The following is a 21,169-nucleotide window of genomic DNA, read 5'->3' as shown; positions in this document are numbered from 1 at the left end:
TGAATCGGACCAATAAATGATCAGGCCCGACTTTGGTCGGCCAACCTGATCACCATCAGAAAGACTCAAACCAAATTATCAAATTATGAATGATAATTCCATTAGTCAATAAGCACCAGGCCTTTGGGCCTCCAATGATTATTAAACTAATGGACTCATTATCACTCACTTAATAGGAGGCTATGACTTAGTTATCAATATAACTTAATCATTTTTAGGGACCTAATAATTTTTTTTTTTGAGGATTTTATTAAAGGATAGATGAGAAAAAAATATCCATCCAATTTCAATCCTCCCACTGACTTCACCAAGTCAGATTAAAAAAAGATTTAATTAAAGCTGGCACTAGGAGCACCTAAATCAGTCAAACTGATTTACCTAATGACATGGGTGAGCCCTAATCACCAAGTGATCTAATCAAAACCTAATTCATCAGGTTGGCCAGGTAAGTGAGATCAATGGTGGGGATAAGCCATTAACTCATCAGAGATCAAATCACTGTGAGTAGCTCCCGCTTAAAAACCACTGGTCAAATTGCCAAACTTACCTTAGACACCAATCGGTTCATTAGTTTTAATTTGATCAACTTAGTAAATAGGGTTCCACCGCATAGCCATAAATTAAGTCCATCTTGGTCTAGCTAAAGACATGGACCCATTCAACTACAACTATTGGAGTTGAGTCTAGAGTATCCTTGACCTAATCTAATTTAACTTTTGATTAGATTTGACCAATTACTCTAATTTAGTCTATTTCTTTAAGCTAACCTTAGGTCTAACCCAATTATGGACCTAATCCATCTAACCCATTGACCCACAAGTTTATGCAATTATCTTAGGTCTTAATTCACAATTCTAGACCTACTAGACAACACTTAATTCTTTTAATTAAGTATTTGGGCTGATGGGTCAGGGTTTGGCATTTTGAAAATAATTTTTAAATTTGAAAGGTTTTATTTTTTGTTCACCAAATATGTTGACTCATTTCACAAATAGATCAGCACATTTCATAAATAGCAATCCTATTGCTAATTACATAACAGAAAATAACTCAATCAAAATAAATCATGAATATTCCTTTAGATCTAATCTAACACATTCATGATAAATTTCGCAATTGAACCTTTACAATTAATTCTTTCACTGTTTCATCTGCATGGGATATAATTGCAGTGGCACCCCACCGCCATAGGAGACCCCATTGAATGGGAGGAGAGGGCCTTTAAACCCTACTTTTTTCCTATGACCGGACGGCTATGGCAACCAACCCAATTCAATTACTTGCTACTTGGATCAAGTATATCTAAATATACCAATTTCAAAATTTAAATTTTAAATTTCAAATTTTAAATTTTAAATTTTGAATTTCAAATTTCAAACAAATTTCAAATTTCAAATTTCAAATTTTTGAATTTTAAATTTTGAATTTTAAATTTTGAATTTCAAATTTCAACCAAATTTCAAATTTCAAATTTTAAATTTTGAATTTTAAATTTTTAAATTTTGAATTTTGAATTTTAAATTTTAAATTTTTGAATTTTGAATTTCGAACAACTTTCAAAATTCAAATTTTAAATTTTTGAATTTCAAATTTAAACTTTTAGATTACAACTTAATCTACACATGTAAATATATATATCATATCTAAGAACCCGCTCTGATACCATTTGTAGAGAAATTCAGTGCAGGGATAAAATGATAATTTTAAAACTTTTTCAAAATCATGATTTTATAATGAAAATTATTAATTAATCTAATTAATTAATATGAATTTATCCTACACTAGGATCTAAATATGATATATAGCATGCATTCATTTAAATTTGAAATTCAAATTCGAACAGTAAACACTTTACTATAATATGTTCAGAACATAATACCTTTGTGCGGGTAGTAGATCACCATAATTTGATCACCGTTGGGAGAGTCTGATCATCGTGATGCAGTCACACAGTATGTCTGGCCTCTGCGGATCGTTCACACGAAGCTCCCGATCTGATCGACTCCTCACAAGTGCTAGCTCGTTGTAGAGCCCTTTTGACGGTCGATGCTGATCGAACTCCTTCGATCGATGTCTATCAATTCTTTGGATACTCTGAATCATCAACAGACATGCTTGAGAGGATGTTGAAGATCTTTCTGAGATTTTGTAGGCTCACGACACTCGTAGCTCACTTTCTCACTTCCCGAACCCCAGACTAAAACTCCAGGGAACTCACCAGAAACCTTGCACCCATTTTTCTTTCTTTTCTTTCTTTTTCTCTTGGAAGGATATGGACTTTCTTCTCATGCACAAGACTTCTCATGCCCCAAAATTTTTCTTCAAAAATCTTCTTCTTGCATGCCCCACTCTTCTCCTTTTATAACAACGTCAAACGTCTTATCCAAAAGAAAGGATAAAGATGAGTAATTACACATTTGAATTCAAATTAAATTTTGAATTCAAATGGACACCAACTCATCCCTTATCCACTAAAGGCGTGAGGCATGGCTTAAATTGTGCATGGAATGATTTCATGAGAAACCTTTTCTCATGTAATAAATGGGGCGTAAAAAGAGGGATAAGGCGTACAGATTGATTGCCCATTCAAATTCAAACTTTATTTTGAATTTGAATGGCCAACCAATCATCCTTATCCATTCATATGGCACATTAAAGTGGGGCATGAAAAGGGCTTGGCGTGAGAAAAAAATTCATGAGAAGTTCCTTCTCATGAATTCAAATGGGTGCAATGGAAGTGAGGTGGCGCATGGAGATTGGGTCAAGGTGGTTTAATTATTTAAACCAACCTAATTGAACCAAATAAGTTGGTCCAATTAGACTAATTTAAATCCAACTTAATTAAGCTTAATTAGGCTCAATAAAATCTTAATCAAATCAGGAATTGACTAAGCCCAACCTCTGATCAAATCAGGGACCAAACCATCTTGACGATTAAGTCAACTCTTAACCTAATCGGGTCAAACCCAACTGAATCCAATTCAATTGGACTTGATCCAAAAATAATTACTCAATCAAATTGAGTTAATTAGTGATCAAATTACTAATTAAACCTCTCATAAATATTGAGTCCAAATTCGATGGGCAATCGGACATCAGAATTCATCGATATGTAATCCTGATCGAAAAGTCCCAACCAGTGGGACTCTTGACCCTAGTACCCATAATGTGTGGAACTCATGATCAAAGAATCTTGATTCTCGATCACTGAGTCTCAAATATGTAGGATTCTACATCAGCCATCAGATCAGATAGGAACCTCTAATGTGTGTGACCCCGCAGGTTCGAACCTAAGTCAGTAGCACAGGAACCAATTCCTGTACTAATCAAAGTGACCATCTAGCAATCGTACCCGACATTCGGATAGGTCGAAGAGTCGCAATCGCAACACTCAGAACCTACATGAATATGGTTATTGTATAATTTATCCTTCTGACCCCTGTGTTTAGGATGACTCAAGGTTAAACTGTCAACCCCGATCAGATCATCCGAATCATGCTCAACTCAAACAGTCCTGTGACTCCTCACAAGGACTACCCTAGCCAAGGTTTTGCTAAATTAAAACATGATTGTATATAGCTCCTAAACTGGAGTGGTCAATCCCATCTTGACACACGCACCGACAAGTCAAATACTTGACTACACCCAGTAGCCTTCCATCACTGAATTAAAAATTCAGGTAGTCCAGTGCCTAAGTGCAGTGAGTTTCTTGCAAGTCACCGTGGCGGTCTCAAATCGGAGGGATATTTATACCCATATTCCATCAGAATAAATTTTGACAACAGAAATAGCTCCAGAGTCGATCACGTTCAGTGCAGATGTACCCTTACATCTCACCTGTATGCCATACCAGTGTCTCCACACTCATTGGTTAAGAGGACAACCAACCTATATGGCACACAATGACCTATGCTTGATAAATATTGTCGTCCTTGGTAACAACGTATCATTTGATCGCGAACAGATTTAAGGACTAAACGATAAATCCTCCTTTGTCGAGTCTAAATAGTCCTAAGGACTTCATCACAACATAGGAGTTCATTAGAAGATGAAACATTTTGTGATGAAAAATATCAAAATAATTTTTATTAATTCATAATTCATGTATAAATATAAAAATAAGCACAACCGTCAACAGGCTGACGATTGGCTTTGGGACACTATTCCCAACAATCTATCCATAACACCAAGTCAAAGCTAACCCAATCCAATTAGGCCAAACCAAATAAGAAGAATTCAATTAGGTGCCAACATTTGACTAACCTAAATTAGACCCAAATAAATCATGAGCTTAATTAACTCAATTCTGTCCAAATTAAAATCAAAATTGAAACCAATTTGATTCTAGGAGCTAGTGGTTGCAACATGTGCTAGCATGTTAATTCTACAAACTTAATCTAATCCAATTAGATACTTGATCAGTCCTTTTTATATGTGACCCATTGAGTTCCTCATCTAGCTAGCAATAGATCTAGATGCAAGTTGATCAAATTTGATTAGAACCTTTCTAATCAATTTAGGTCCGAAACAAGCTAACCTGAATTCAACAATTAGAACCCTATCTAATTGGTGATTGAATTAAACCTTTAATTTGATCAAATCCACAAGTCAAGATTGACGTCTAGCAATGTATCATGACTACCTAGAAGATATAGAATTTGATGAAAAAATTAAATATGTCCTTCAGTGGTAAGTTACCTTACAATCCAATCCTTTGATCATCCTGCATCTCGAATATGTTTATGAGTATGGAATCATGTCAAACTCAATACATATTCTTATTGATTTTTTATCAATCAATGATAACTGTAATGAAGCATTAGAATCCTTATCTAACCTTCATTTGCTTTGGCCAAAATCTTCTTGAGTTTATCAAGAGAAAAGAATACATAGGATGTCATCTCCTTTTACTAAGAGTGATCAATTCCTTATTGACCTACTCAAAACCTTCATACATACTCCACTATATTCAGAATACCCTGTATATGATTTAATATCATGTTTGAGTGTGAACCAAAATATGGGTTCATACGTACAAGATTTCATGGTGGTCTCAGGTCTAAAGATTATTTGCACCACTCCCACTTAGAGAATTATCTTTTGACATGTATGTAAGACCCCATAAGATATTCTCTGTTGGTGGATCAATTTAGTGAACTCATTTCTTAATGAGCCCCCGCACTCTTGTATTAGTGTTGATGCATAGTCGTTGATAGCACCAAAAATAACTTTACTCACTACGTAGGTAGGATGAGTCAAGATCGTATCCTCAGGGACCTTGAGCTAAGTTGAGATTACAAAATAAAAGAAAGAAGTATTGTTTTGATTTAGAAAATAAATTATCTTAAAATTGATGTAATTAAAAAATAAAGAACTCAGAAGTTTTGAATTAATTTTGTACTAGCAGAGTTGTATCTCTTTTTTAATTAAATAGATGTGATTAATCTTAAGAAAAATATCTATCTTTCCTCGGCACATCCCATACCCGTAGATCACGGCGTGTCTCCAGAAAGTACTAGGTAAACAACTCTTCTTTTCTCGACACGCCCCGTACCCGTAGATCACGATGCGTCTCCAGAAAGTAAAAATTATTCCTAATATTAATCTAACAGGAAAGCATAAATAAAAGCATATGAAAGAGAGCAATTAAAGAACTCATGATGATTTAAATAAAAAGCATAATCTTTATTGCATATAAAGAAATACAAGAAAGTTTAGAACAATAAACCAACTCTGTGTCGTTACAAAATTTCTTCTCCACTCCCGAGACTGCTAGCCTAGCTGCTCATGAAGTAGTCCCTTTCTATTCCTCTATGCAAGGCTCTAGAAGAATTTTTGGGCTCTCCCTCCAATGGGAGTACAAAAGCCTTTTTATAGGTGTTAGGAGGGAGGAGTTTTACATGATTTTCCAATGTGGGACTAAAAAAAATACTAAGGACTAAAAAATGGATGGATGAGATGGAAAGATCATGAGTAGATAAAGAAAATATAAATTTTTCCTCTTAAAGTATTTCCAAATATTATTTTTTTTCTTTAAATCTCCCAGTCTGTTTGCCACTGTGTCCGTCTTGCCAAACTCCCCGCAAACCCGTGCGCCCACCTTGCCACGCCCGATGCCGCGTTGCCGCGCTGCCGCGCTCACGCATTCGCGCCAGCCTGCGCGCTCGCGCGCGCGTCCGACCGTGCATGCCCGCCTGCGTGAACACTGCCACGTGAACACTCCTTTTCTATTCCAATTTCAAAAAGAAATTTTTGTTTCTTCACAATGACATCTATATCCTTTTTGGATTTCTTGCATAGTATCTTCATTTTCTATAATACTGTATGCATCTTTCTTTTATTTTAATTTTATTTTAAGTCTAATTTTCTTCAAACTTGAGTCTTTTTGATCTATGAATCGGACTCTTTGTATCGACGAGTACCTTTCCTGTAAAACATAAAAAAAAGTATCAAATTTTTGTTAGGAAATATGTCCTAAAAGCCAATTGTCAAGCTGTTGACGGTTGAGCAACCAAGTATTGTAATTGATTTGTTAATAAATAAAATATATTTGGCATCTTCATCATAAGCTTTCATCTTCTAATGAACTTCGTTGTTATGATGAATTCCTTAGGACTATTTAAGTTTGATAAAGAGAGGATTTATCAATTAGTCCTTAAAATTGTTCACGACCAAATGATAAGCTATTAATAAGGATGATAGCTTCTATCGAGCATAGGTCGCTGTAGGCCATATGGATTGGTTGTCCTCTTAACCAAAGAGTGTGGAGACACTGGTATGGCATACAGGTGAGATGTAAGGGTACATCATCATTGAACATGACCAACTCCAGAGCATTCTGCTGTCGAGAATGTCTCTGATGGAATATAGGTATAAGTATCCCTTAGACTTGAGATCGCCTCAGTGACTTGCAAACAACTCACCATGCTTTGGTACTGGACTAACTGAATTTCTAATTCAGGGATGGAAGGCTTTTTGGCACAGTCAAGTACTTGCGAAGTCAGAGTGTGATCGAGATGGGATTGACCACTCCAAGAGTTGGAGAAGAATGAGTCGCTGTATTTCAATTTAGCAAAACCTTGGCCAGGGCAATCCATCAGATGGATTTGATATTTTGAAATACAATATGGACAACCTGATCAGAGTTGACAGTGGAACTCTGGGGTGTCCTATGATCATTTTGGTCAAGGGGATGAATTATATGAAAACTATATCCGCATGGGTTCTAAGGATGTTGTTCTACACATTCAACCTATCCGATCGTCGGGTACCATTACTAGATGGTCACTTCGATTGGTACAAAATTTATTCCTGTACTATCGGCTTAGGTTCAGACCTATGAAGCCACACACATTAGAGTTCATGATCCGATCGGATGGTTGATCAACGATTAAGAATCATTCTAGGGTTAAATAATCAATACGATTGACATTTAACCCAGTGCTAGTGTTACAGGAGGATCGATTAGCAATTTGATTGCTAATTGGCTTAATTTGATTAAGCCAATGGGATGAGATTAAGTCTAATTAAATATAATTTAATTAGATTTAGTTTGGGCTTGATTGGATCAAGTCCAATTGATTTATTGGATAAGCCAAGTGCAAGAAAAAACTAGTCCTAGTTCAACTAGGACTTGGGTCAATCTAATTTCTAATTTGATTAAAAAATTAAATCAGATTTAAATCTAATTTAGTCTGATTAAATTAAGTTTTAATTGGGTTAAGACCTATTTTAATTGGGTTGATCTAATTTTGGTTTGATTTGGTTTGAGAAACCAAATTAAAACAAGTCATAAGATAGAATCCTAGTAAGACTAGGATTCCACCTTGCACCACATAAGCCTTCCCCATGCCCTCTCTCTCATTCAATGCCAATCTCCTCTTATTTTGTATGACAAAAGCCCTCTCCCAGGTCTCTCCCACGTTCACAAAAGGTCTCCTCTCTTCTTTCTTACATGGAAGGTGGTTTGGATCAAATCAAAAAGGAATAAGTTTGGATTTCAAATTCTATGAGATAGAGTTTTAGAAATCCAAAACTCTTTCAATTTTGCATCGAATTTATCCAAATTTTTTTTGAAATTTTCATGGCTTTTAGGGTACATATCATGCACTCTTTTCTGATGATCCATGCATGAAAATAAGGAGGAGGTGCTCAAGAGTTGGGCGCCCCTTAACTTGCCATGTTTGGATAAGCCTTGACTAGGTATTTGACCTAGACAAGGACTCTATCATATCTCTCTATATAAGATGAGTTTCTTTATGAAATTTTTGGTGAAGATAGAGATTTGAGAGATCTTTGATCCATCCAAAAATCAGAGAGAAAGACTTTGGGTCATAGAGATATAATAGACACAAGTTAGGGTATCTAGAGAGAGAAACGAGAAGAAGAAGAGGGTCTTCTTCTAGGGTTATTTATTTTCATATCTTTCCTCCCTCCATCTTCAGTTTCCTGAGAGCGTCTCAGATCTGAAACTCCTCCTTTTACTTTTCATCTTTGGAAGAGTCCAAATCAAGAAGAAGGAGGTACCTGATCAACCATCAAAGAAGGATCAGCGCAGTACTAGCATACTGTGCTGATTTCCTGAAGCAGGACTTCTGATCGAGATTCATGGGCTCGTGTGGATGACTCCTAGAGGTCGATGCATGTGCGGCTTGCAAAATCATCCTCAAGCCCGGATCAGCAAGGTTAGAATGTCTAACTTGCAAGGTAATAGATCTGATCTATTGTTTAATACATACATTAGATGTAGTATAGAAACATGTTGATATGATCAACATGTAGTTCATGCTATATTTATATATTTTAATTTTTGATTTAATACTATTTAATAATCATGTAATAAGATCTTAGATCTAGGGATTTTCTGATTTTAAAAAATAAATTTTGATTTATTTTAGTCTTCTGCTGCCTGATCTTGAAAAAGTTTCAAGATCTAACCCTGAAACCCTAGATCTGGTTCCTACAATTGGTATTAGAGTCAGATTCTTTATTACATGATTATTTATACATGCTTAGATTATTTTTTAGATTAGATCTAATTTATAATCTGATTATTAAATCTAAAATTAAAATTTTAGATCAATCACAAACTGCAAGGTTGTCCTGCTGTAAGGTTTATCCCTTACAGTGCAAAGGTTGTCCTAGTTTGTGTAGATCTATCTTTAATCATAAATTTGTTAGATATGATCTAGATTAAATTTATAATTTATTAGATTTAAAAAATATTTAAATTTAAATAAAATCTTTTTGTTAATATTTTTTGTGCAAAGAAATTATTTAAAGTTAAAATTATTTCAATTACATGAACCTGTTTAGATTAGATCTAAAGTAGTTTCATGTTTATTTTACTTGTATCTTGATTATGAATCAAACATGCAATATGGTTGGTAGAATCATATTGTAAAATTATTTTACAAATATAAAAATTATTTTTTGAAAAGCCGAACCCAACCCTCAGCCCAAAACTTAATTAAGAATTAAGAAGTTGTTTGATTAGGTTCTAGGATTGTGAATTGAAGAACCTAAGACACAAATCATAACACATTGGGTTAATGGGTTAGTGGGAATTAGATCCATTAATTGGGTTAGACCTATGGTTAGATTAAAGATGGACTTAATTAGAGAATTGACTAAATCTAATCAATTGTTGTCTTAGATTAGGTCAAGGATTCTCTAGATCAATTACAATAGTTGTAGTTGGTCAAGTCCATGTCTTTAACGAGAACCAAATGGTCTTGATTCTTGGCTAAGCGGTCTAGTACGAACTGTTAGGTTGATCTAATCGAAACTAATTAAACCAGTTGGTGTCTAAGGTAAAACAGACCGATGGTTTTTAATTGGGAGCCTGCTTACCTGGCCATTTCTGATGGTGTCTAAGGCAAGCTTTGGCAGACCCTCCCACTGATCGAACTTACCTGGCCTCTTGGTGAAATTATGTTTTGATCGGATCACTTGACTATTCAAGCTGACCCATGTCAGCTAGGTAAATCAGTGTGACTGATTTAGGTGCTCCTAAACCAGCCCTTTTAATGGTCTCCCTTAAGCTGACTTGGTGAAGCCAGTGGGAGGATCATGATAAGCTGGTTCATCTGACCTCATCCTCTAAATTATTTAAATCCTCTAAAATTATTAGGCCCTTAAAATGATAAAGTTATGGAGAAAACTGAGTCATAGCCTCCCATTAAGGTGTTTGATAATGAGTCCTTTAACTCGATAATCATTGCAAACCCAAAGGCCTGGTGCTTGTTGACTAATGGAATTATCACTCATCATATGATGACTTGGAAGTGTCTCTCTAATGGTGGTTAGGTGAGCCAACCAAAGTTGGGCTTAATCATTCGTTGGATAGATACACCAAGTATGATCATGTTAATGGTTGGACCTAACCAGATCCTTACAGTGGAGGCCAAAGCCTACTGATTAGGTTTCTGGGGCAAAATTAAAATTACTAGAAATTATTTAGAGAAATAATTGATTATGAATCTATCCTTAGATGTACATGGGTTGGCCAACCAAAGTTGGGCTTGTGTGCAGTCTAAGTGGATTCTAGTACCGACTAAGGAATTAGGGTAATTCCTCGAATTGGAGGTAGAGGCTACCAATTCGAATAAAATAGTGGGAGAAACCTTTTGATTCAAGTTCAAATCTTTAGGTTTAATGAATCAATTACTAATTAGGTTATGGTTCTTCTTTGTGTAAATATGGCCACTTCCCTATCGCTCCGATCATTGTTGGACAATGATAAGTTGGTGGGACCCAACTTCGGTAGCTGGTATCGAAAGTTGAAGATAGTCCTGGAGCATGAACGGATCCTATATATGATAATGGATCCTGCACCTGAGGAGCCAGCTGTCAATACACGTGGAACAGTCAGAGATACTTACCAGAAGTGGCTCAATCACCGGACCACTGTGCGCTGTATCATGCTGGCTGCCATGAGCGACGAGTTCAGTCGCAGATTCGAGACAGCTCAGCCAAAGGACATACTTCAAGTGTTGGAGGATGCCTTTGGCACACTCGATGATGTAGAGAGGCACAAGACTAGTTGTGCCATCTTCAATGCCAAAATGCAGAATGGTGCCTCTGTCACTGATCATGTATTGTACATGATCGAGCTGATGGAACGATTGAGCAAGCTCGGCTTTTCCTTGCATGAGCAGCTTGGGAAAGATGCAATACTGAACTCGCTGCCCAAGTCTTATCTCCCATTCCTCACTCATTATAGAATGACAAAGTCTGAAGAGAACTACCACGGGTTACTGGGGTTGCTTCAGAACTTTGAGAAGGATCACCAACTTTACAAGGAGTCGGTGAACTTAGTGGGAGGTTTGTCTTCTGGTTCTCAACCTTTTAAGAAAGGAAAGAAGAACAAGAAGAAGAAAGTGAAGAAGGTGCAAGTTCAGGCTGGGACATCAGTGCAGAGCCAGACCAAAAAAATCAAGCCTGATAAGAGTCTATTCTACTGGCAAGCACCCTAGATTAGACAGTATCTACTTATGACACTGTAGGCTAGGTCGTATAAATAAGAACAGAATAAACAGGTTGACTCAAGAGGAAATCCTCGAAGTCAGTGATTGTGAATCACTTCCAACCTGTGAGTCCTGTCTTCTTAGTAAAATGATCAAGTCACCTTTTACTGGAAAAGGTGAGAGAGCTACTGAGCTCTTGGGCCTAATACATACTGATGTATGCGGGCCCATGAGCACCAGTGCTAGAGGTGGATATTTCTACTTCATAACTTTCACGGATGACCTATCCCGATATGAATATTTCTATCTGATGAAACATAAGTCGGATTCATTTGAAATGTTCAAACGATTCCGAAGTGAAGTAGAAAAATAAACTGGGAAGAGTATTAAAACTCTTCGATCTGATCGAGGAGGAGAATACCTTTCTAGTGAGTTTCTCACATATCTAGGAGAATGAGATTCTCTCTCAATGGACTCCTCCAGGAACACCACAGCATAATGGTGTGTTTGAAAGGAGGAATCGGACTCTGTTAGACATAGTCCGATCCATGATGGGTTTTGCTAGCTTGCCGATATCCTTCTGGGGATATGCACTCGAATCGGTTTGTTATCTGTTAAATAGGATTCCAAGTAAGTCTGTAATTAAGACTCCACATGAGATATGGACGGGACGTAAGCCAGCACTTTCACACCTTAGGATCTGGGGGTGCCCGGCCTATGTCAAACGATTAGTCACAGACAAATTTGGACCTAGGTCTGATAAATGCTCATTCATAGGGTACCCCAAAGAGATAAAAGAATATTTTTTCTACCATGCTGATGAACAAAAGGTGTTCGTCAACCTTAAGGCAATCTTTTTAGAAAAGGAGTTCCTTGATGAAGGAACCGTTGCCTCTAAGGTTGAGCTTGATGAAGTTCAATAGGTAGAAGGACCAACACCAATAGCTGAACCTGAGTCGGATATGATTAGATCATATCCGGAGCCCAATGTACCTGTACCATTAAGGCGATCCGATAGAGTACCGCATCAGCCAGACAATACTACGGTTTCTTGATCCGGGACGGTGATCCCATCGAACTTGATGAGAATAATGAGGATCCGATCACCTATATGGATGCAATGCAGAGACCTAATTTTGAGAAATGGCTTGAAGCCATGAAATCCGAAATGGAGTCCATGAAGGTCAACGATGTATGGACATTGGTTGACCCACCTGAAGGGGTTAAACCCATTGGGTGTAAATGGGTCTTCAAAAGGAAGAGGGGCGCAGACGAAAAGGTAGTGACCTATAAAGCCCGTCTGGTCACCAAGGGGTATCGTCAACGTTATGGTATTGACTATGACGAGATATTTTCCCCTGTGGCAATGCTCAAATCCATTCGGATAATGCTTGCAATAAGCTGCCCATCTGGATTATGAGATCTGGCAGATGGATGTAAAGACAGCTTTTCTGAATGGAGAGCTGATCGAAGAGGTGTATATGATACAACCTGAGAGGTTTACATCCACAGATGAGTCCAAGGTGTGCAAGCTTCAGAGATCCATTTATGGACTGAAGCAAGCTTCTCGGAGTTGGAACATGCATTTTGATAAGGTGATCAAAACGTATGGCTTCATTAAGAATGGAGAAGAGCCCTGCATCTATAAACGGACAAATGGTCCAGTTGTGGTATTCTTTATCTTGCATGTGGATGACATTCTCTTAATCGGGAATGACATCCCCGCACTACAGGGAATAAAAGTTTGGTTGTCATCATAGTTCTCCATGAAGGACTTGGGTGAAGCATCCTACATTTTAAGAATGAAGATCTATAAGGATAGATCTAAAAGGATGCTTGGGTTATCCTAGTCCATGTACATAGACACTGTGCTGAAGAGGTTCAGCATGGAGAATTCTAAGAAGGGCTATCTACCGATAGACCAAGAAATTTCTCTCCCTAAGAAGGATTGTCCGACAACTCCTGAAGAGAGAGAGCGTATGAGTAGAGTCCCATATGCTTCAACCGTGGGATCTATCATGTACGCCATGGCATGTACAAGACCAGATGTGGCATACTCACTAGGAGTAGTGAGTAGATACCAATCTGATCCTGAAAAAAATTACTGGAAAGTGGTTAAAGCCATCCTTAAGTATTTGAGAAATACTAAGGACCAATGGTTGGTTTATGACGAGTCAGATCTGAAACTTGTGGGGTTCACAGACTCCAGCTTCCAATCTGACCATGATGACAGCAGGAGCGTGTCGAGTTATATCTTTACTCTAAATGGTAGAGCTATCTGCTGGAAGAGTTCCAAGCAACATACTGTAGCGGACTCTATTTGTGAAGCAGAGTACATCGCAGCATCAGATGCCGCGAAGGAAGCTGTGTGGCTGAGAAAATTCATCAACGAGTCCGGAGTAGCACCCTCCCTCGATGGTCCAGTCTTGCTCTACTGTGACAGCACTGGTGCCATAGCTCAGGCGAAGGAACCCAAAGCATATTAGCGGACGAAGTACATCTTGCACCGCTTCCACCTGGTCCGAGAGATCGTGGATCGAGGTGACGTCGACCTTCAGAAGATCGACGGAAAGGAGAACCTGACCGAACCCTTCACTAAAGCCCTGGCGATAAAGGAGTTCGACAACCACAAGTCAAAGATGGGTATTAGATACTGTGCCGAGTGGCTTTAGGATAAGTGGGAGTTGTTGGAAAATATGTCCCAAAAGCCAATCGTCAAGCTGTTGACGGTTGAGCAACCAAGTATTGTAATTGATTTGTTAATAAATAAAATATATTTGGCATCTTCATCATAAGCTTTCATCTTCTAATGAACTCGTTGTTATAATGAAGTTCTTAGGACTATTTAGTTCGATAAAGAGAGGATTTATCGATTAGTCCTTAAAATTATTCACGACCAAATGATAAGCTGTTAATAAGGACGATAGCTTCTATCGAGCATAGGTCGCTATAGGCCATATGGGTTGGTTGTCCTCTTAACCAAGGAGTGTGGAGACACTGGTATGGCATACAGGTGAGATGTAAGGGTACATCATCATTGAACGTGACCAACTCCAGAGCATTCTACTGTCGAGAATGTCTCTGATGGGATATAGGTATAAGTGTCCCTTAGACTTGAGATCGCCTCAATGACTTGCAAACAACTCACTGTGCTTTGGTACTGGACTAACTGAATTTCTGATTCAGGGATGGAAGGCTTTTGGGCACAGTCAAGTACTTGCGAAGTCAGAGTGTGATCGAGATGGGATTGACCACTCCAAGAGTTGGAGAAGAAAGAGTCGCTGTATTTCAATTTAGCAAAACCTTGGCCAGGGCAATCCATCAGATGGATTTGATATTTTGAAATATAATGTGGACAACCTGATCAGAGTTGACAGTTGAACTCTGGAGTGTCCTATGATCATTTTGGTCAAGGGGATGAATTATATGAAAACTATATCCGCATGGGTTCTAAGGATGTTGTTCTACACATTCGACCTATCCGGTCGTCGGGTACCATTGCTAGATGGTCACTTCGATTGGTACAAAAATTTATTCCTATGCTACCGACTTAGGTTCGGACATATGAGGTCACACACATTAGAGTTCATGATCCGATCGGATGGTTGATCAACGATTAAGAATCGTTCTAGGGTTAAATGATCAATACGATTGACATTTAACCCAGTGCAAGTGTTACAGGAGGATCGATTAACAATTCGATTGCTAATTGGCTTAATTTGATTAAGCCAATGGGCTGAGATTAAGTCTAATTAAATATGATTTAATTAGATTTGGTTTGGGCTTGATTGGATCAAGTCCAATTGGTTTATTGGATAAGCCAAGTGCAAGGAAAAACTAGTCCTAGTTCAACTAGGACTTGGGTCAATCTAATTTCTAATTTGATTAAAAAATTAAATTAGATTTAAATCTAATTTAGTCTGATTAAATTAAGTTCTTAATTGGGTTAAGATCTATTTTAATTGGGTTGATCTAATTTTGGTTTGATTTGGTTTGAGAAATCAAATTAAAACAAGTCATAAGATAGAATCCTAATAAGACTAGGATTCCACCTTGCACCACATAAGCCTTCCCCACCCCTCTCTCTCATTCAACGCCAATCTTCTCTTATTTTGTGTGATAAAAGCCCTCTCCCAGGTCTCTCCCACGTTCACAAAAGGTCTCCTCTCTTCTTTCTTACATAGAAGGTGGTTTGGATCAAATCAAAAAGGAATAAGTTTGGATTTCGAATTCTATGAGATAGAGTTTTAGAAATCCAAAACTCTTTTAATTTTGCATCGAATTTATCCAAATTTTTTTTAGAATTTTTGTGGCTTTTAGGGTATATATTGTGCACCCTTTTCTGGTAATCCATGCACAAAAATAAGGAGGAGGTGCTCAAGAGTTGGGCGCCCCTTAACTTGCCATGTTTGGATAAGCCTTGACTAGGTATTTGACCTAGACAAGGACTCTATCATATCTCTCTATATAAGATGAGTTTCTTCATAAAATTTTGATAAAGATAGATATTTGAGAGATCTTTGAGCCATCCGAAAATCAAAGAGAAAAACCTTTGGGTCATGGAGATATAATAGACACAAGTTAGGGTATCTAGAGAGAGAAACGAGAAGAAGAAGAGGGTCTTCTTCTAGGGTTATTTATTTCATATCTTTCCTCCCTCCATCTTGAGTTTCCTGAGAGTATCTCAGATCTGAAACTTCTCCTTTTACTTTCCATATTTCAAAGAGTCCAAATCAAGAAGAAGGAGGCACCTGATCAACCATCAAAGAAGGATCAGCGCAGTACTAGCATACTGTGCTGATTTCCTGAAGCAGGACTTCTGATCGAGATTCGTGGGCTCGTGTGGACGACTCCTAGAGGCTGGATGCGTGTGCGGCTTGCAAAATCATCCTCAAGCCCGGATCAGCGAGGTTAGAACGTCTAACTTGTAAGGTAATATATCTGATCTATTATTTAATACATACATTAGATGTAGTATAAAAACATGTTGATATGATCAACATGTAGTTCATGCTATATTTATATATTTTAATTTTTGATTTAATACTATATAATAATCATATAATAGGATCTTAGATCTAGAGATTCTCTAATTTTAGAAAATAAATTTTGATTTATTTTAGTCTTCCACTGCCTGATCTTGAAAAAGTTTCAAGATCTAACCCTGAAACCCTAGATCTGGTTCCTACAATTTTTAATCAATAAAATAAATTAAATATAATTTTTTACTTTAAATGACTTAAATTAAGTTTTATCACAGCCTCCAACTTAAATTTTACTCATCCTCAAGTAAAATAGATATATCAGTATTGTGTACCGACTCGGTCTTGAATAAAAAGTTAAGGTAGGCATCCCAAAAGATAAATGATATCTGGTCAGACCATTAAAGAGATATTTTATTAGATTATCAATTTGACCCAATTAGTGCTGAGTATTAACTAAAAAAATTTCAAGAGCTTTTCTTTCACCAACTCTCCACTTTACTCTTTAAATCCTCTAACTTAATGTGAGAGAAGTTTATTATCTTCTTACAATTTAGTCTCCTTATTATCCATTTTTTTTTTTTAACATTGCCCACCTTTTTACGCGAACCACAATGCTTACTTAGGCGAAAGGGCCCAGTTACTCAGTAAAAAATCAATATTTTTTTTTAAAATAAAAAGCATATTTTAAGGAGAATTTTTGTATACCTCGACCTTTCCACCCAATCTCTCATGAAGTAGATTCTTTATGGAGATCAGTAAGAAGAGGGTTGTAGAATCACTCCTAAATTTTGATCTAGTCCAAACCCTACCATTCATTGAGTTTTTTTAATAATTTATTCCTCAGTATCTCTAAAATTCTCTTGACCATTAATCATTCATTGATTAGGATGCCTAATTGACTCTTAATCAAAATAAAATTTGGATACACAAAACTAATTATTTCTGACCATACTCGAGGATTTGATTAATTTTCTTCCCCCCCAACTTAATCTACATTGTCCTCAATAGAGTAGGAAAGCAAAGAAAATAAAAGGAGAGAGTGCACCTGGGATAATTTTGCTTCAAAAATTGAAGATAGCTTCATTGATTAATAGCTCTTATTCTAAATTCTTGTAGCTGCAGTAAAGTAAAAAAATAAATAAATATGAAATCGTTGGGTTGCCTCCCAACAAGAGCTAAGTTTTACGTCTTCAGCCAGATGTCAAGTTTTTTGACAGACTCTTCCATACAGAGTGGTCCTTTATTCTTAAAAAAAATGAAGATCAGTTAAAACAAAATAAAAAAAATTTGGATTGCCTCCCAAAAAGTGCTAAGTTTAACGTCTTCAACCAGACGTCATATGCAATAAAACCAACAAAAGGTGGGCAATGGCTCATACTTGATTGTCCATGGAGGAGTGGTTTTATCGTGTGGTGTATCCAACAAGGTGTTAACTTCTTTCATATATCCCTCAAAGTCATACACTCCAAAGTGAGCCAAGCAAGTATCTAAGGGGTCTGGTGCTAGAATTATGGGCATTGCATCTTCTATAATGTCTTCTAGTGTATCTACTTTGAAGCAACTATCCATTGATGGTCCTTGGGAAGCACCAAACACATTCAGTCTCAGTTTCTTATTCCCAAACGATACGTCCATGACTCCTGTCCTACAATTAATGCATGCATTTGCCATAGCTAGGAAAGGTCATCCTAAGATAATGGGAATTTGTCTTAAGTTGCCACTTAGTTCCATGTCGAGAACCAAAAAATCAACTGGAAAGTAAAACTCATCTACCTTGACCAAGACATCCTCAAGCATTCCACGTGGTTCCTTAATTGATCTGTCGGCTAACTGCAGTGTGACTGATGTGGGTTTCAGTTCTCTGAATCCAAAAAGTTCATACACCGAACTAGGTAAAAGATTCACACTTGCCCTTAAGTCCAGAAGAGCTTTTTCAATGTGGTAATCTCCTATAACACAGGAAATGATGGGGGCTCCTGGATCCTTAAGCTTTAGAGGAGTGGCATGTTGGAAGACAGAACTAGCCTATTTAGTGAGGCGTATTTTTTTTGAGATTTGTTATCTAGATTTACGTTTTTGGGTGCACAAATCTTTCAAAAATTTGGCATAAGTAGGACCTGTTTGATTGCGTCTAGAAGGAGAAGATTAATTTGGACTTGCTTAAATAATTCCAGCATCTCGTCGAGTCTTCCTCCCTTCTTATCTGCAGGAATAGGGGCTTTCAGGGCATCTGAAAATGGGGCTTTAGGCAAGTAAGATGCTGGGTTAATAGGTTATTTCCTCTCTTCAGATTTCTTCTTTTCTGTTGTAGCTGGAATTGGTTGCTCTTGTTGTTGGTTTGCTTTAAGTTGATTTAAGATTTTTTGCTTCTAAGGGTCATGATCGATTTGGCATGTTCGAAAAAAGTTTCAAGATCAATAGAGCTTTCAGCCATGTACTGACCTTTTGGGTTATTAATAGGCTGACTAGGTAATTTACCTTCTTCCCTCTTACTGAAAGCTGTTGCTAGCTGACCTATCTGGGTCTCTAGCTTCGCTATTGATTGCGTATGGGAGTGAAGGAGTTGGGTATTCATTTCTAGTCCTTTAAATGCTTGCAGTACCTTTTCTTCGAAAGTCGAGCTATGAGTACTCGGAGTGGGTTGAAGAGGGTTCTGGTATTGTGGTTGGGATGGATGCCTAAAAGTTACATCCGGATAACCTGATCTTTGTTGCACCGGAGGAACCTCTGGTTGTGATTTCCATGAGAAATTCGAATGATTTCTCCATCTTGGATTGTACGTACTAGAATAGGGGTTATTCCCTGGTCTATGAGTAGTTTGGGCTTGATGGACTTGTTCTTGTATATGTTCAGGAAACTGTGGTGCAACCGGACAATCATTCACACAACGAGTGGGGCTCGAACACAATGCACATATATCTTGTATCTGACGGGATGGAGAAGGTGACCGTCCCATACTTAATAATCGATCTAACTTTTGAGACAATTCATCTACCTTATGATGGATATCTATGGCATTTCCTACTTCATATATTCCACCTCTCTTTGGGTTTAACATGGGTTTATCTCTAATAGAGGCAGACATATGATGTAATGACTGTTTACTTAAAATTTCAAATAGTTGCCATGCCTCATCCTCACTTTTCAGCATGAATGTCCCACTGCATGATGCATCGACATTTGTCGATGTCTTTCAGATAGCCCATCATAAAAATATTGGATTAACTGCCACTTGGGTACAGCATGGTGGGGATATTTTCTAATAAGGTCCTTTAATCTCTCCCATGTTTCATGAAATATTTCTCCATCTAATTGGGAAAAACTAGTTATGGCTTTTCTAATTTGATTAGTTTTTCCTATGGAAAAATATTTCTTAAGAAACTCTCCTTGCAGCTGGTCCCAGGTTGATATAGTCATGGAATCCGAAGTATGTAGCCAGTATTTGACTTTGTCCTTAAGTGAGAAAGGGAACAATTTTAACCTAAGAGCATCATCGAAGAAGTTGTGAATTTTGACAGTTGAGCATATCTCAAAAAATTTTTTAAGATGTTTCTAAGGGTCCTCATTACTAAGTCCATAAAATGAAGGTAACATTTGGATTATACTGGACTTAATTTCATATTGAGTGGCCTCCACAGGGGGCACTTGAATACAAGGAGAGTAGGTATATGTGGAAGGAGTAAAGTACACTTTCAATGAGCATGGAGGATTAGCCTCACCAGGTGCAGCCATGTTTCTAACTCGGATAGTCCTAAGAGTCTTTTCTAATTCTTTGTCTAATGGTTGCAAGTCGGGTTTTAGTGATCGTCGACCTAACTTGCAACTAAAAGATCTATGTAGGACTATCCTAGTCTGTTAAAGATTTTTTTTTTTTATTAAGAGGAGAAGAGAAGAGAGAAAAGAGTTCTAAAGAAGAGATCCTAAGAAGTCTTAAAACTAATAGAAGAATTAGTTGTGGTTAGATTTTAATTACAATCAAGTTAGCACGTAGTGGACTCTCTATCCTAAAGTTACCCTAGTTTTAGACAGCTCCTAACTGTAGTTAGCCTTCAAGCCTTCCAAGTCGGAGCTTGACCAACCAACTGGCCAGATAAGTGTAAGGTTGGTGGGAGTCCCTCCGTTGCTTTCCTTAGACACCAATTAAATTGGCCAGATCAGCGAACGGAACCAATTAAAAACCACCTTCCTTCGAGCCCAGTCATCTCGCAAACCACTTGCCTAGACACCAGCTAGCTGACCAAGTCTAACCCGATTCAACTCTAGGATCACTTGTCTTAATGAGCTCGAAATCCTTAGGGGTCAACGTCTAATTAATTTTAGATTAAGGTCTAGGTTATGCAAATGCAAGGGAGTGATTTGTGGGCCAAGGAAGGGTGATCAAATCCCCATCTTATCTTAGTTAATGGGTTGCATCCTTTAAAGTTAATTATGGAGATGCAATGCAAAGATACAAAGTGTCCAATCAAGATAAAAATTTTTATATTTGGGGTTAGCTATTTTATTTAAGTGTTATGAAATGTCAATGGCTTTTTTTTTTAATTCAACCGTGCCAAGGTCCCTAGCAACGACGTCAAAATTTGATGCGTAGTCGTTGATAGCACCAAAAATAAATCTACTCACACGTAGGTAGGATGAGTCGAGATCGTATCCTCAGAGACCTTGGGCTAAGTTGAGATTACAAAATAAAAGAAAGAAGTATTGTTTTGATTTAGAAAA

The 21,169-nt window shown here is 37.4% G+C and overlaps 1 non-coding gene across 1 annotated transcript; it reads left to right on the top strand.

The window, feature by feature from the left end:
* The first annotated feature begins 19,691 nt into the window (after positions 1-19,691).
* Positions 19,692-19,797, top strand: LOC140851857 (small nucleolar RNA R71). Its single transcript, XR_012134614.1, has one exon. It is a non-coding gene; the product is annotated as a small nucleolar RNA R71 (small nucleolar RNA).
* The last annotated feature ends 1,372 nt before the right edge of the window (positions 19,798-21,169 follow it).

Source organism: Elaeis guineensis, chromosome 9, assembly GCF_000442705.2.
Source record: "Elaeis guineensis isolate ETL-2024a chromosome 9, EG11, whole genome shotgun sequence".
Taxonomy (NCBI): domain Eukaryota; kingdom Viridiplantae; phylum Streptophyta; class Magnoliopsida; order Arecales; family Arecaceae; genus Elaeis; species Elaeis guineensis.
Note: the sequence above shows the minus strand (reverse complement) of the source record. Positions and strands in the feature narration are given on the sequence as shown.